Source organism: Aphelocoma coerulescens (genome assembly GCF_041296385.1).
Source record: "Aphelocoma coerulescens isolate FSJ_1873_10779 chromosome W unlocalized genomic scaffold, UR_Acoe_1.0 ChrW_unloc_scaf_1, whole genome shotgun sequence".
Taxonomy (NCBI): domain Eukaryota; kingdom Metazoa; phylum Chordata; class Aves; order Passeriformes; family Corvidae; genus Aphelocoma; species Aphelocoma coerulescens.
Window position 1 is genome coordinate 5347851 of NW_027184080.1, and position 13885 is coordinate 5361735.

Consider the following 13885-nt stretch of genomic DNA (forward strand, 5'->3'; position numbering starts at 1 on the left):
ATATCTAGAGCCATCCGATTTTGAATTGTCATTCTAGACGTAGCTTGTAACTGCAGATTTAAGTCCTTGAATCCCTTCTTAGTCACAGCCGCTAACCTTTCTGTTTGTCCCAACAATTTGTACAACATTTCCCTGTTTCGATATGACGATATTTGTGCAAAGAGAGATTCTAATACCCACCCAAATTTAATTCCTGAAGAAGGTTCATGCCAATCTTCCCCTTCTTCTAACCCTATGTCCCCAATTTCCTGACTTATATCTCGCTTATGTCTTATTTGTATTTCTGAGGCCGTCAATTTTGTCGATTTCCAGAAAGGACAAAGAGTTGGAACTCCTAAAGTAATTTGTGTAGTTGGACCATCTACCGGCATATGAGTGGTCCAATGTCCATGACCCATTACCCAAACTAAATTTCCTGGAGCTCGGATTGATGTAGTTTTACAGTTTAACTCTCCTTCTGTATTTTTGTCTTTTATCGTGTGGTTATATCCCCTACATTCACAGCCAAATCTCAAAAGTACCTTTACCGGCAGTAGACTCACAGACTCACTTGGGCTGTCACAAGTGAAGACCTCAGTGCAATTCCAATCGGTCATCCTAGGTGCATCTTTCCTCCAACTATCCTGTCCTTGATAGGTCTTTGAGTAAGTTTGATTTTTCCGTCCCTTCCAATGAATACACCATTGAACTGTTCCTATATAACTATAAGTTTCCAACAAACTAGGTCCCCAGATTGTCTGCCATTGTTCCATGGTAGTTGTGTTTGTAACATTCTGGCATATTATTTCAAAATATTGTTCAGTTGCCGGGACTTCTCGTGTTTGCCTCTCATCGTATTCACACCATCCTACTCCCTGGAATCTTCCGATTCTGGTAAATACAGCATTCGGAAGCTTGTAACAATCTGCTCGGGTCCTCGGGGTTTTCCTCCTTATCACATTTGTCCGATTAACCAATTTAGTTCGGATCCTAGTCTCCTTGGTACAACTTAAGGTAACTGTTCGATTAGATGCAGGCATGTCTGGAGCTGGTATAATTCCCCATGGTATAGGATCTCCTGCCGCATGGGGCAAAGGCAGACATGCAGTGATTGCTGATACATTTTGTGTTTGCCCAAAATCCCTAATTAAACCCACAATCAGATTCTCTGGTTTGGTTTGGATTTCATCCTCTGGTACCTGCCGAGTCACCCTTGTTCTTTCAACATAAACACTAATCATCCCGGCTGCCCACCAATCATCTCGAGCAACCCAACACCAGTATTGTCCATTATCTTGCTGTTCTAGGACCTCTTTAATTACTAACACTATTTCTTGGGGTTTTCTTCTAATTTGATATTTCCCTTGAGCCACCAAGCTTTGTCCTCCAAACCACCATTCATACTCAGTGTAGCTTTCGGTTGGTATCCTACATCTTAAAACCAAATCCTGCCCTTCCTTTGCGTTATATATTTCCTGTTCAGGCTTGATTCCTCGCTCCTGTTGTAATACCACTTCTACCTTCCTGACCCCATAACCTCCACTATTACCACAAATGATAACACAAAGGTATTTACCCTCCGATCTACCAATCTCTGAGTTCGTTATATTCAACCATCCTCTGCTCTCATTTCCCAGCGTCCACCAACTTGTCCCTTGTACCTGTGGATTCCACATTCCCTGTGTCGTGTTCCATTTCCACCATTTCATTCTAATCTGTTTCTGACACCCTGTCTTAAATCTATGAGTACATTTTATTCTGAGGGGAGGTCCGTCCCACATATCTACTTTCCCATTTGGGAGATTCACCTGGACCTTATTTTCCGATTCTGTTTGGGAGATATTTAAAATGTCAAGATTTACGAATCCATAATCATAACTCCCTTTTATCCAAACCACACAAGCGTATTTTCCTGTTCTGGCCTTTGTTATATTGGATATCTGCAGGGTAATCCTACCTTTTTGCTGCTTCTCATCCCAGACCGTTTCTACTCCTTTATCTGGAATTTGATCCTTGGTGATCCATTTCCATTGTGCCCTGACTCTGTCCCATCCAGCTCCCTGATCATCGACAAACAAACATGTAAGATTTACATTTGAATTCTCCGGTACCCACACCCTCGATTCAGGTATTGTGATTTTAACAAAGGTTTCAACAATTATTATTTTACTCAAGAGTAACAACGACAGCATTAATTTTCGGCTTTGAACACCATTCTGGTGGGAGATAGGGGTTCCACCGACCATCGGGAGGGGACCTTTTTGACCCGTGTGTAATGGATCCAGCTGTTGATCCCGTCGACCTTGACGGCGGTGTAAGTTGTCATTATCACTTGATGGGGGCCGTCCCATGTTTCCTTCAGAGGCTCCACCGACCAGTTCTTCACGTAAACTTGATCTCCTGGGTGAATATCGTGAGCAGGAGTGTCCAGAGGTAACGGTCGATTCCACTCCAGCGTGGATCTCAGTGCTGCAAGGGTCTTATTTAAAGACAAAACATAATTTACAATCATCTGATCCCCGATTACATGTGGGTCCCCTTGATAGGTTACAGCATGATATGGTTTGCCGTACAAAATTTCATACGGACTTACCCCTATCCTTTCTCGTGGCTTAATCCTAATCCTCAGAAGGGCTAGAGGCAATGCTTGGGGCCACGGTATTTTAGCTTCTTGACAAATCTTTTTAATTTGATTTTTCAGAGTTTGATTCATTCCTTCCACCTGACCACTAGATTGAGGTCTCCAGGGGGTGTGTAAGTGCCACTGAATTCCCAGAATAGTAGAAACTTCCTGCACGATCCCTGCAGTAAAATGTGGTCCTCTATCTGATGATATTCCTAAAGGAACCCCAAACCTTGGAATAATTTCCTTGAGAAGGGTTTTCACTACCTCCTTGGCCTGGTTCGTCCTGCAAGGGAAAGCTTCGGGCCATCCCGAAAAGGTGCACACATAAACTAGTAAGTACTTGTATGCCTGAGATTTTGGTAACTCGGAAAAATCTATTTGCCAATAATCCCCTGGTTGTGGCCCTACACGTATTTTCCCCATTTGGACCTGTCTTCTAACCAACGGGTTATTTTTAATGCAAATCGGGCAGGTGGCATTTATTCTTTTGGCCATTGTTATCATCGAATTAGAGAGTACTATTTTCTTTAGATATTCTACCAATGCTTCTGCACCACAGTGGAGTTTGTTATGTTCAGTTTCCATGACTACTTTCATCAATCCTACTGGCAGTATAACTTGTCCGACCGGTGTTACATACCATCCTACAACATTCCTTCTTGCTCCAGTGAATTGTGCCAACCGTTCATCCTCCGGAGAGTAGCACGGTTTCTCTTCTAAATAAGGTGCAGCGGGATTTTCTCTTGTCGGTATCAGAGCCATTTGAGTCCAGACCAATCTGGCTGCCCTTTTTGCAGCTTCATCTGCCATCCGATTCCCCTGAAATTCTTTCCCGGAGTCTGCTTGATGACCTTGGACATGCATGATCGCTACTGCTGTAGGTAAGTGTACAGCTTCCAACAACTGAATTATTACTTCCTTATGTTTGATCTGTGAGCCTTGAGAGGTCAAAAGTCCTCTTTCTTTCCACAAAGCCCCATGGATGTGAACCACACCAAATGCATACTTTGAATCAGTCCAAATGTTCACTTTCCTGTCTCTACTAAGGACCAATGCCCTTACCAACGCCCATACTTCTGCTTTTTGCGCTGAAGTTTCCGGGGGCAGTGCTTTAGCTTCCACTATTTCTTGGAGTGTCACCACAGCATACCCTGCATACCTGGTTCCATGCTCCATAAAACTGGATCCGTCCGTGAACAGCTCCACATCGGGATCTGCCATCGGGACATCTTTCAGATCTTCACGGCTGGCATACACTTGTTCGATCACCTCCACGCAGTCATGCTCCAGTTCTCCTTCCTCTTGGGTGGACCTGAGGAATTCTGCTGGATTGAGATGGTTGGTTATTTTTAATTCAACATCATCTTGTTCCCGCAACTGAGCCTGGTACTGCATCATTCTGCTGGAGGAGAGCCAATGCCCCCCTTTTTGTTCCAAGACGGCTATGACCATGTGAGGTACATATACCGTGATGTGTTTTCCCAGTGTCAGTTTCCGTGCCTCCTGAATTAGGATTACCGTAGCAGCCACTGCTCGCAAGCACCCTGGCCACCCTCCGCTCACCATGTCCAGCTGTTTCGAGAAGTACCCCACGGGCCTCTTCCATGACCCCAATCGCTGTGTGAGTACTCCTAAAGCTAATCTCTGCCTTTCATGCACATACAATTGAAAGTCTTTTGTCAAGTCAGGCAGACCCAGGGCGGGGGCCTCTTTGAGTGCTTGCTTTAATTCCTGGAAGGCCTTGTGCTGTGTCTTACCCCACTTGAATTCGGGTTCCTTGATTGTTTCGTACAGTGGTTTGGCCATGAGTCCGAAATTCGGAATCCACAGGCGACACCAGCCGACCATTCCTAGGAAAGATCTTAATTCCTGATTATTTCGTGGTACAGGGATTGCACAGATGGCTTGTATGCGATTCACCCCTATTCTCCTGACTCCTTGTGATATTTCACATCCCAGATAAATTACCTTCTGTCGCACCAGCTGCGCTTTTTCCTTGGATACTCGGTATCCTGCCTGACCCAACATGTTTAATAGTTCAATTGTTAACTTTGAGCACAGTCCCCGCTCCTCTGTTCCCAGGAGTATGTCATCCACATATTGTAAAACAACATAAGAAAAAGGAGACTCTTTTACCTTGGTAGTTTTCCATTCCTCTAACTCCTTTGCTAGCTGGTTTCCAAAAATGGTGGGTGAACACTTAAATCCTTGTGGCAACCTGGTCCATGTTAACTGTCGCTTGCGGCGAGTGTCTGGGCTTTCCCATTCAAAGGCGAAAATGTATCGACTCTCAGGGGCCAGTGGGATGCAGAAGAAGGCGTCTTTTAGATCAATTACTGTGAACCACTGAAAATTCTCAGAAATCGATGTTAACAATGTATATGGATTGGCCACCACCGGGTGTATATCTTTGGCAATTGCATTTACTGCTCTCAGGTCCTGCACCAACCTGTATTTCCCATTTGGTTTCCTTACCGGAAAGATTGGAGTATTAAATTCCGATTCGCATTCTTGTAAAATCCCTAATGCTATAAATTGCGTGATCATTGGGGCAATTCCTTTCCTGGCTTCCAAACTAATAGGGTACTGTCGGACTCTTACCGGGTGTGCCCCTTCCTTTAATTCAATTTTTACAGGAACGGCTACTCTGGATCTGCCCGGGGTCCCTGTTTCCCATACCCACGGGACTACTGCCTGCTCTATTTCCTGGGGTATCTCCTCTGTCTTTGTCTCTTTAATCACAAAAAGTTTTGCCAGATTCCCCTCCGGGATTTCTAGTTTAGCACGCCCTTTCTCGAATATGATTTTTGCATCCAGTGCCGATAATAAATCTCGCCCCAACAAGCATTCCGGGCTGCTTGGCATATATAAAAACTGGTGATCCAATTCTTTGTTTCCAAATTTGATTTCCAGTGGCCGCAAGAATGACCTCTCCACCACCTCCCCCGACACCCCTACTACTTTCACAACTGAATCACTTAACGGTCCTATTTGTTCATTGATTGCAGAGAAAGTGGCTCCTGTATCTACCCTAAATTCCCTGGGCCCCCCGTCAACTTCCAGGACCACTTTTAGATCTTTATCTAGTCAGCTCTGATTTTGATAGTTCCCCATCATAAAGGCTTGAGCGACACCTTGTGGTCCTGGCGCGAAAGGGTTTAACCCATCATTCGCATTCATTCCCTGATTCATGGGATTCCTTCCTGGAAAGTTACTCATCGGTGTCCCCATCCCCAAATTGAGGGGGCACTCATTCTTCCAATGACCTTCGGCGAAGCATCGGGCGCACTGATTGGGCCCCAATTTACCTCTACCCCTACCCATCATCTGGTTCCCTACATTCTGATTCACAAAACCTCCGAAACCACCTCTTCCCATGCCCCTGTTTCCTCTGCCTCGTCCCCTCCCCCGGCCTCTCACATTCATCTGACTTGCCTGTTGTAACACTGCCAACATGCTTGCTTGTTGCTTCTTCACTGCCTCTTTCTCTCTATTATTATACACTTTCCACGCTACTTCAAGCATTTTCTCCAAGTCCCGAGTGTCATTCCCTTCTAGCTTTTGTAGCTTCCTCCTAATATCCTCCTGTGACTGTCCCATAAATATCAAGGCCATTTGTAGTTTTCCTGCCTCCGATTCCACGTCTAAGTCTGTATACCTCCGTGCTATTTCTTTCAGCCTCTCCAAGAACGCAGATGGTGACTCTGCCTTATCCTGTCTTACCGCATACAACTTAGACCAATTTAAAGTCTTTGGGATTCCCCTCTGAATTCCTTCCACCAACAGCTCCTGATAAACCTGCAACCTATGATACTCTTCTGCCAAATTAGGGTTCCATTCTGGATCTTCCCTTGGTACTATTTCATTCACATTCCCTATTCCTTGTAGTGCTGGTGCTTGCAACTGAATCATGTCCCTTGCCCGATTAGACATAGCTTTAAATACCATCTCCTTTTCCGTAGAATCCATTATCGAGTCTAGCAACACCTGTAGGTCATTCCAGTCCGGATTCTGTGTCTTTATTACCATTTTCACCACCCGAGCCACCTTTTCAGGATTTTCTCTATAAGCTCCCGCAGATTGCTTCCAAATTATTAAATCATTGGGGGAAAACGGAACTTTCACTCTGACCCGATCCCCTGTTGGTCCAACTGCTTCTCGCAATGGGGCCATTAGATGTGCTCGAGAAGCGCTTTTTCCCCTGTCCAGACGCCCTCTGCGAGTACGCTGGGAGAGCGGAGTTCGGGATTGTTCCCTCCCTCTCTCCCTGGGTTCGGGAGTTCGGGATCGTTCCCTCTCTCCTTCCTCGGAGTCAGATTCCTCTTCCGAAGAATCTGAGTCCGGGAGGGGGAGGTTGATTGGGTCGGATGGTGATACCAACAAAGACACATCCTCCTCAGGCTCAGAGAACCGTACCCTTCGTTCTTTACAACCCACGCATTCTTCTGGTTCCGTTTCTAACACCATCATTCCACATTTCCTCTGCCAATCCTTTTTTCCTATTAGCTGATAGAACAAATCCAAATAGGGTATCTCATCCCACTTCTCATTTTCCCGTAGGTACCGCATCATGGGGGTTATAATTTCAGAATTAATAGTGCCATTCCACGGCCACTGCATCCCCCCAGTTTCATATTCAGGCCATACCTTATTACAATAATCAATCAATTCTCTTTTCCGCAGCTCCCGTCCCAATTTACCCTCCTTCCAATGACTTAGCAAACACCCGAGGGGAGATTCCTCCGGAATATCCTTATCTGAACTTGACAAAGCCCGAAACACCCGCAACGGCATCATTCCAGAGATATGCAACCACACAATAACACACACACACAGTAACACACAGATTAATACCAATACTAATTACCACAATGTCCAATTCCCTCCTTGCTTATCTCGTCGCCGCGAGAAGCAAGGGCTGGCTCTGCAAAGCTTTCGCTCTGTCTGACGGCCAGCGCCTAGGCTTTATAATCCAAACCAATGCCCCAACCCTGCGAGTAGAGACTCGTCTTACCGGGCAGGCTACCACCACCGGTTTAAAAGGAATAAAGCACCTTGTGGGCTTACCTCACGGTTGTCCGTCGGACGCGGGATCGGGCACGGGCTGATGTCTCCCCAGAAATCACCTAGTGCCGGCACGGAGCAGATCACCCCGCGAACCGCCCCTACGACCCCCGGAGTCCCACCTGGGTCGCCAGAAAACTGTTGCCCACCGACCACAAACACAAACCAACAGAGAGTCAGTTTATGCGGTGCTTTATTCAGGGCCCGGGGACCTGGGGACTAGTGTCCCAAATCAGGCTTCCCAAAGGCCTATCGTTTCACTCAGCTCTTTATACAGTTTCAAACATTGGCACACATACAAGATTTAATCTTCAAAGTAAAACATACATCACAAGGATTAACAATTGATAATCATACCCTAAGCCATATATCTTCATGGTTGTCTAGTCTTAGATAATGCTCAACGAGCTCCTACCACTGAAATCCCCCTTGCATGCAACATATATCAACCCAGAACAATTTACTTTTAGACAGGTTCACCATGCCCAGCTAATTCACTAACGGGTTCACCATGCCCAGCTAATTCACTATTCCTAACCTCCCCACCCAGTACATTCCATTCCTGTCTCCTCAGAGAACTATTCCTACACCTGAGGCCTTACAGCCTAGCAGAGCCTTAGCCTTACTACTTCTAAAATCCAATATCCTATCCTTTTTGTAACACTATCAGGAGTCGTGTTGTGATGCTGCTGCTCCCGAGGAACAGATTTAAGTTTTACTAGGCCTGCTTCGAAGCGTGGCTGCGACCCTTCCAGATACAGGAGGACCAGCCAAACACCAGAAGACCATGCTGGGAGTTTTATTTGACCCCCGGAACACCAGAGCTGTGTAAGTGGCATTCCATTTGGGTCCCTTTTTGCACACTTTTGTTTTACCTTTTCCTCTCAGTGTTTGGAAGAGTTTTCTGGGGAAGGATGGGTGGGAAAGTAGCCCTTCCCCAAAAGGAGGTATATTATGGTATCCCGCAGTGGTAGGGAGGAGAAAAGAGATCTAACAGGCAGGAATTGTGCAGCAAGATTGATTTATTTAATTATTTTAAAAACTCTTTTATAGACTTTTTTCTCCACAGTCTAATTGGTCAAAGGATCAGCCACCCCTTGGGGTGATTGGCTAAAATCCTAAAACATCCATTGTCAAAATATTTTTCTACTGTACCACAAACAAAGCTCTGCAAGGTTGCAGGTGTCCATACTTTATAGAACTCTGCTAATATCTTCTGTGAGAGAGAAAAGTATCTCACGGGACTGGAAAGAAGCAAGAAAAATTCTTGCTAGCAGCAATATTGTATCCACAGAGGTATATACCCAAGTTAAGATTTATCTTAAGGCAGGAAAATTCCCTTTTTCTAAGAGAAACCTGAAAAGTTTTGTCCGGTGGTTGTTTGAATTTTTCCCGGGTTTGCCTAAGGCTTCTGTCCAGTCTCTGGGGTTCTGGGATAAAGTTGGGGAGAAGCTAACCCTTCTCAGACAAAGCAGAGATACCTCAGTTGCAAGGTGTTTCCCTTTGTTAGTTGCTATTTATAAATCAGTTAAAAATTCAGAGACTGAATCAGCAGTGCCGGGGAATCCGGGTCCCTTTGGTGATGGTGCCTCTTTGTTCCTTCCCTCTCCCTGTGTTCCCCGCCTCCGACCCTCAAGGGACACCAGAAAGTACAAGCCACCACACGGTGCAGGGGAACCACCAGCCCCCTGATCTTTCTGGGTCCCTCCTAGTCTCTCCTCAGGTCGGGATTGATCACCCCACCTCGGAGAAACCCCTAACCCTCCTTAAGACCCCCCAAAGACCCACAGTGTCGACCCTAGTTAGTTCACAAGATGGCAGCTGCCGCGTGTTCAGCTCCACCATGTTGCCTTCTTCTTTGAATTTGCCCGCTCCCACGGGAACCCCTGGCCCCTCCCTAACCCCGCCCACTGTGTCGCTGTGTGGCCCTGCGTCGGTCCCCCCCCAGGGATAGGGCGTGCCTTTGCGTCAGACCCCTCCCCCCCCCCAGCAGCGCGTGTGCCCGCAGTGGCCCCTCCCCTCGCCACTGGGTGTCCTCTTCCAGCCGTGGGCCCCTCCCCACTCGGCCATGGGTCCTGCCCATGTTCAAGCTCCCTCCACCGGCTGTCCTGCCCCGGGCCAACCCATCCCTGCTGCCGCCCCTGGCCAGCCGCCCCCGCCGGCTTCCTCGCTCCTGAACCCAGAAGTGGGAGCAGCGCCGGCCCAGCAGGAGAGGCCCCGGCCCCCACCGGGCCGCAGTGGCAGAGCCGCGCGGCCCTCCGCATTCCACACCGGGAATTCCACACCCATCTTCCTCGGAGGAGAGAGACAGCGACCTCTAAGACGCTGAAGATTATTGGGCAAAAATAAGGAAAAAAGCGGCGAGGGGGGGAAGAATGGGAGCTGGCAAGCAGGATTGAGGTAAAAGCAGCCGCAGTCCGGTACGACAGAGGGAGGGGAACCCGAGGTGGGAACCAATTCCTTATGAACAGTTAAAAGAGCTGTGCAAAGCAGGAAAAGATTTTGGGTGGAATTCTCCTTATTTTAAAAACCTAATCCAAGCTACCTTTGCTGCAAATACTTTGGTCCCTCATGACATAAAAAACATTATGTCATGCCTTCTTTCCCCTGCAGAGTACATGTTATGGGAAAGAACTTGGAAGAGGTTGTTGCAAGACCTCCTCCAAGGTTATCTAAGAGACCCAAACAGACCTAATCTGACATTAGACCAGCTTTGTGGCCAGGGTAATTTGGAAAAGCCTCAGGATCAAGCCAGAATACTTTCTGAATTGGTCCTGGAAGATATTAAAAGACTAGCTGAGAGAGCTTTGCTGCTAATGCCTTGTGGCTCCACCCCCTCTCATAATTTCTCCACCATAAAGCAGGCAGTAGAGGAACCCTTCATGAAGTTTATAGACAGACTTAAAGAGTCAATTGAAAAGCAGGTTGAAAATTTAGAAGCCCAGAAAGAGCTGTTATGTGTATTGGCTATGGCAAATGCCAATGAAAATTGTAAAAAAATCCTTCAGGCTCTACCGCTCGACCCTGCTCCTACAATTGAGCAAATGGTCGAAGCCTGCACCAAATTGACATCTCTTGAGGTGACAATAGCCCAGGCTGTTTCAAAAGGGGTGGTAGAGGCACTGGCAGTTTCAAATAAGATGCAAAGAGAGAAGCCAAGGTGCTTCAATTGTGGAAGCTTTAAACGCCTGGTTAAAAATTGTCCTGAACCTAAGGATAATAACAAGAATTCCAAACCTGTCCCCCCAGACTGTCCCAAATGCAAGCACCACCAGAAACAGTCGGGAAACGGGCGATGAAGCGCGGAACAGCCCTGTGTGGCAACACCAAGCATCGAGCTGTTTTCCCCCACCACGCTTCCAGCCTCAAGGACAGACCTCAGAACTGTAAGCAGAGACTCATCAGGTCTTGGTGAGTGAGATTTCTTTTCTCTTTGAGGACAATACACCACACACAATAACTGTGGAACAGATTGGATTTCTGGACAGGACTACAGACATTCTGATCAGGGGAGACCCTGTGCATGGACCACCTGAACTTTTTATCTGTCCCGAAGTATAGACTGTGGACATAAACAGTGAAATTACTGTTACTGTTTCCTGTAACAACCCTCCACGGTTCATGAACAAAGGGGCTACTATCGCACAGGCCATCCTACTCCCCCAAGAATTCCCACGGTGCCACAGACCACCATCCATATGGTGGGCAGAGGTTGTGGGCAGGGACAAACCCATGTTACATTGTAAACTGCGCAAGGGGAAAGCCACTGTTTACTTGATGGGGATGGTAGACACAGGAGCAGATGTAACTATCATTTCTCAGGCTAAGTGGCCCAGAGAATGGAAAGTCAAACAGATGAACGGGAGGATCCCCGGAACAGGGGGATCAGCTACTTCCATGAGGAGTGCTAATAACATCGTGGTAGAAGGACCTGATGGTCATGTAGCCACAGTCTGACCCTTTGTAATTGACTTGGGCTTCACACTCTGGGGCAGAGACCTTCTATCCCATTGGGGAACTGGGCTGGAAATCCCAACACCATGGGATTTCTGGCAGGGGCCACTGTAGAGAGCGCCACCCCACGTCTTACCTGGAAGACAGATAAGGCGATCTGGATCGAACAGTGGCCCCAGTCAGCAGAAAAATTATGCGCTCTCGAGTCCCTCATGGAAGAGCAGCTTGCCAAAGGCCACATAGTTTCCATCAATAGCCCTTGGAACTCCCTTGTTTTTGTAATAAAAAAGCCAGGCAAAGAGAGGTGGAGGCTTCTCCATGACCTCAGAAAAATTAACGAAGTAATCGAGGACATGGGTCCCCTGCAACCAGGGTTGCCCTCGCCCTCTATGCTTCCCTGAGAATGGAAGCTCGCTGTCTTAGACATCAAAGATTGTTTTTTCAATATACACCTGCATCCCCGTGATGCTCCCAGGTTTGCCTTCTCTGTCCCATCTCTCAACCGGCAAGCCCTGTTGCGCAGGTACCAACGGTGGGTTCTTCCCCAGGGAATGAAGAACTCGCTCACAATCTGTCAATGGTATGTTGCCCGTGTCCTGTCCCCTGTCCACAAAGAATTCTCAAAGTCCATTATCCTCCACTATATGGATGATGTATTAATCTGTGCACCGGACAATGCTTACCTGGACTTGACCCTAGAAAAAGCTGTTCGGGAAATCAAAAAGGCAGGGTTTGAAATACAGCAGGAAAAGATCCAGCGTATCTGCCCATGGACTTACCTGGGACTCCGCATCAGCAAACAGACCATCGTGCCCCAGTGTAGTGGTTTGGTCTAAAATACTCATTACTATTTACCTTCTGTGAGATAAGAATTAGGAGAAAAGCAAAGCAGGCAAAAACTTGAAAGAATATAAAGAAGTTTATTAACAGACCTAAAAGAAGGGAAAAAACCCCCCCCATACCACACCTTCAGAACTCTTCTCCTCCCCCCACCTTTCCCCCTTCTCCCACTGTAAAAAGACAACCCTTGAGATGTTCAGTCTGTTTACCACTTTCATAATAGCCTTGTTCAGTTCACGGGAGAGGAGTCTCTCTTGCTCATGCTATGGAGACATCTCCACAAGAGGTTCTCTCATGGCTCAGTATCACAACAAGACAGCCGCCCGGGTTGGTTCTCTACTCGCATGTGAGAGTCCCTTACCCCCCCCCCCCCCCCCCCCCGACTTACAGCTTTTCCCACAGCTGCTTTCGAGGGTCCAATCTTGAGCTACTGGGCTACCATTTTAAGGTTGAGCCGTTCAGAAACAAAAGTTCTCTTCACCCATCTCTGGGAGCATTTTCATTTCTGAGAATAGAGGCCCTCCCCCTTCCCTGGGAGAAAAAGGGTCCTCATCATCTTCATCTCTAGGACTATCTCTGGGAGCATCTCTAGGAACTGAGGTCTTCTCCTTCCAATTTGGAGCAAGAGTCCTCGCTGCCATCTCTCCCTGTTCAAACTTCTCATCAAATTACAGTTGCTTCAGCATTTGCTTATTCCAGCACAGGTGCTTTTGTTCACAAGTACAGTTTGAACGCTCCACCCCCCATGCTTTCATGAAATTACAACGGGTACTCTGATATATCATAGTCTATCACCACCCTAGCTTTACAACAGAATTTCAGCTTTAAGCATCTCCTCTTTCTCCCCCCTCAGGATTTCAGCTCTTCTTTCTTTACTTAATGTCTGCAGGCTCCATCTGTTCTGGAGGAAACTTACAGCACTAAAAGGGTTAATCTCACCCGGGCCTTGCAGCTGGAATTTCGCTTATTGCTTTTGGTCACATGAACTTTGCCGGACAGCAGGGCAGCTTCAGCTGAATCTTCGACTGTACTGGAGAGGGGGAAAGCTGGGCCGCACCGTCTGCACATAGTAGGGCTGGGGGGGGGGGGCACAGGTGGAACAGGGCTGCACAGCTCCAGGATGGGTGTGTCTCGGCCCAGGCCCGGCCTGAGCAGGTCCTGGCCCAGAGCCGGCAGGGCCCACTGGGCCCTGTATGGGCCCAGCCCAGTTACCTGTCCCCCGGCTGGAAGCAAGAGAGAGCAGCTTCCCAGGGTTTGTCCATTCTTAAATGTGGACCACAGAGGCAGCAAAATTCTAAGTGGCTTAAAAATTTGTCAATATTCAAACTAGCCAGTTGATAGGTTCTGTCAGGTCATAGAGGAAGCTCTAAGCACCTCTTTGCAAAAGACTCACTTCTGGGGCTATGCTTGCTAACCCATGAC

The 13885-nt window shown here is 47.3% G+C and overlaps 1 long non-coding RNA gene across 1 annotated transcript in view; it reads left to right on the plus strand.

The window, feature by feature from the left end:
* The window catches only part of LOC138102677 (uncharacterized), a 53370-nt gene extending 40562 nt beyond the window's left edge, over positions 1-12808 (plus strand). Inside the window, exons 2-3 of the long non-coding RNA XR_011147473.1 lie at positions 8340-8497; positions 10919-12808. This is a non-coding gene — a long non-coding RNA (uncharacterized lncRNA). The remainder of the gene's footprint in view (positions 1-8339; positions 8498-10918) is intronic.
* Positions 12809-13885: the final 1077 nt, after the last annotated feature.